The sequence below is a fragment of the Dasypus novemcinctus genome, chromosome 1, assembly GCF_030445035.2.
Source record: "Dasypus novemcinctus isolate mDasNov1 chromosome 1, mDasNov1.1.hap2, whole genome shotgun sequence".
NCBI classification, from domain to species: Eukaryota; Metazoa; Chordata; class Mammalia; order Cingulata; family Dasypodidae; genus Dasypus; species Dasypus novemcinctus.
In genome coordinates this window covers 30647780-30651335 of record NC_080673.1, presented here as the reverse complement: position 1 = coordinate 30651335, position 3556 = coordinate 30647780, and the positions used below count along the sequence as shown (strand labels likewise).

Sequence of the window (3556 nt, the reverse complement as noted above, 5' to 3'; positions counted from 1 at the left end):
GAGATACCAGCGACCTACCCCATCACCACTTGTATGGAGGCAAGCAAGGCTCACCGGACCACTCAACCCTCCTTCCTGCCCGTGCAGATAAGGAAGGTGAGACCGTGCCAGCGGCTGGGCCCTGGCAGGCCCATGTCTTGTTGCTCAGCCTGGAGGAGGGCGCATCTACTTTTGACCTGCAGCGACAGGATGTTAGTTACTTGCAGTGTCCCATCCTCCGAGCCTCAGTTTCTCCTCAGAGAACTAAGGCCCAGCCAGCCCCCTCCAGGGCAACTCACCCGAAGTCGGTTTTTAAATTTCAATCAACATCTACTCAATCTCGTTCAGTGCTTTGTGATACTATTGAGAAAACTTCAGATTACTTGGAAATAAATACCTCAGTTTCTAATTTATTTCCATAATATGTTGGACATTGTCTTCTCTCCCTTTGTCCCTCTGTCCCTCCCTCCTTTTCCCCCTCCTCTTTTTCTCCCTCCCTCCCTCCCTCTCTCTCTGCCACACACACACACACACAGACACCCTAAAGGAAAGAACAAAGATCTGGCTTATCAAGCATGAAAACATGCTTCTCTTTTCATGGAATACATACTCAGCAACTGAACTCTACTTACGTGATACACCTAGCCAAGAGAGCTAGGATACTGTGGTTGAAAGAAAATGTATGTCTAACTTGAACTCAACTCTAAGCTCTTTATTGTTTGTTTCCTTGCTCAATGAGCTTACCTGTTCTCAAAGGAGGAAAGCATGCACCTATGCTAAGAGTTTTTGCTCAGAATACATATGAGAATTGAGACTGAAATTGTTTCAATATTCCTTCTCTTGTCCACTGAAAAATAGAATAAGTTAAGAACAGGGCTAATTCTATAAAATTTTCATCTCAGTGTTTACGTAACAAAAAAACTATTAAATGGGAAAAACTTTTGAGTAAGATAGAATAACTTAATATAGAAAAAATAGATGTTAATGTGTGTCTATAGGTATGCAAATATACATTTTAAAAAATGTTACCTGTCCCAAACTTTATTCATTTTATGCATTGCTCTACACCTAGTACTTAGCATAATATCTTGTAATAGGTATTCAGTGTATATTTCATGAATGAATGAATATGAAGAAAATGAGAATAGTGGCATTATATATTATGTATAATAAGAAGTGACTGAGAATTTAGAGATTGCAGAAATCAATCCATTCAGTTTACAGAAAAGAAAATGATGAGCAAGCTTTTAAACTGTAGTCCCAAGATGATACTCTAAAGTAACTACAATTCAACTGGGAAAAGACCGGAAATAAAAGGGGGAAAGCGTAAAGACAAATGAACTTATATGGCTAAGAGACTTCAAAGTGAGTCGGGAGGTCATCCCAAAGGTAACACTTATGTACACCTCAGCAGGCTCTCATAGATTGCCAAAGTAGATACTACCCTCAATAGTGGGCCTCCTGACGGCATTGGAAACACCCAGGTCCTACAGTCATGGCAGATACCCGTGTCCTGAGTATGAAAAGTTGGACTCAGTTATGACTTCTCTGCATGTGCCTCTTCCATCCCTTCTATTTGAACCTATGTTGGCATTGGAGTTGTATGTTCAAAAGACTTGAATCTTTGACCTGTCCATGTTTCAGCTGGGCCCTGAGCCTCAGTGGAGTTGCAATACCTACTTTCTAGTTCATTGGACTCCCCCAGGACAACTAACAGAGGTGAGGATGGACAACCACCACACCAAGGAACCAAGAGAGTCTACAACAGCAAGCAAGAGAGTCCTCTCCATCAGCTAGAAGGATCGAGCCCCCCTCTCAATTAGAGGTGGAGTGGGCATCACCATCCCAGAATCCTCATGACTGGCACTTAAAATAGGGACTAGAGTGGACTCATTGGTAATCTACTATAGACTTATTGGGATTCTGACAACAGAAAAAATGTATGTCATTGATGTGGAGACAGTGGCTACTGGAGGTGCTGAAGGCAGGGAGAGGGAAAAAGAGGTGGAATAAAAGGGCATTTTCAGGACTTGGAATTGTCCTGAATGACATTGCAATGATAGATATAGGCCATTATATATCCTGCCATAACCTACAGAATTGAATGGGAGAGAGGGTAAACTACAATGTAAACTATAATTCATGCTTAGTGGCAATGCTCCAAATGTGTTCATCAGTTGCAATGAAGTCACACTAATGAAAGAAATTGTCAATGTGGGGAAGGGTGGGAGGTGTGGGAAGTGGAGCATATGGGAATCCCTTATTTTTTGTGTGTAACATTTTGGGTAATCTAAGTATCTTTAAAAAAAATGAAAAATATATTAAAAAGTATTGGTGTCCCAATTTTAGTACCATTTTATTTTCTTTTTAAATTTTATTGTGAAAATTAGCACAGAAAATTACATAAAATAATTTACTTGTAATGAGCAATCCTGAAAAAACTTTAGCTTTGGACTTATCAACCAAGTCAAGAAATAGAATATTGCCAACATTCCAGCAGCCACTCAGCTGTCCCTTCTCACAACACTTTCGTTCCCCCAAAAGAAGCAATTGTTATTCTAATATCTTCAACAATTACTTTCATGTTTTCTTCATAGGTTTACCTAGTGTTATAGACTGAATCATGTCCCCAACCTGGACACGTTCAAAGTCTAAACCCCAGTCTTGTGGAATTGAACTCATTTGTATGTAGGATATTTGAAGATATTTTCTGTAAAAATGCATTTTAGTTTTAGAAAAGTTTTAGAGATAGATTTACAGAAAAATTACAATGAAAGTATAGGGAATTCTCATATAATTTCTCGACACTTCTACATACATAGTTTCCTCTATTATTAATGTCTTATAAATATGGAACTCTTCACAAATGTGCATGCCATCTTTGCTCAGGGGCCATGCTAATCTTTACTGTCACCTTCCAATTTTAGTATATGTGCTGCCAAATTGAGCCCTTTAAAGATATTTTTAATTAAGGTGATACCACATTGAATCAACGTGCACCATAATCCAATATGGTTGTAGTCCTTATAAGCAAAGGAAATTTGGACACAATCAGGAATAGGTGATAGAAGGAGACATACTGCTATGTGATGAAGGCAGAAATTGGGTTATGGATTGATAGCAGGCCACCTGCAGAGTTCTACAGACTACAGAGAAAACATGGCCCTGCTGAAACATTGATTTTAGACTTTTAGCTTCTAAAACTGTGAGGCAATAAAATTCTTGTTGTTTAGGCCAACCAGTCTATGGTATTTATTTTAGTAGCCTGGTAAACTAAAACACCAAGTATCCATGTATCCTAATCAGTGTAGGTAAGTTTTGTCTAGTATTTATTTATATATGAATATAAATCATATACAGTATGTATCTGACTTCTTTCACTGGGTATTATGCTTGCTAGTATTGTTCATTTTTCTGTTTCCAGGTCTAATTTGTGCTCTTTATTTGCTATGTATTATTCTATTATATTAATGTATCATAAATTTTTAGTTCTTCCTACTCTTGATACACGTCTAATTTGTAGTTTGCCATGATTATGATAATGCTGATGTATTTCTATACATGTCTCTTGATACAA

The 3556-nt window shown here is 38.2% G+C and overlaps 1 non-coding gene across 1 annotated transcript; it reads right to left on the bottom strand.

Moving 5' to 3' along the window:
* Positions 1-2823: 2823 nt before the first annotated feature.
* On the bottom strand, positions 2824-2930 carry LOC111762407 (U6 spliceosomal RNA). The gene has a single exon (XR_002795522.1). It is a non-coding gene; the product is annotated as a U6 spliceosomal RNA (small nuclear RNA).
* Between the last annotated feature and the right edge of the window lie 626 nt (positions 2931-3556).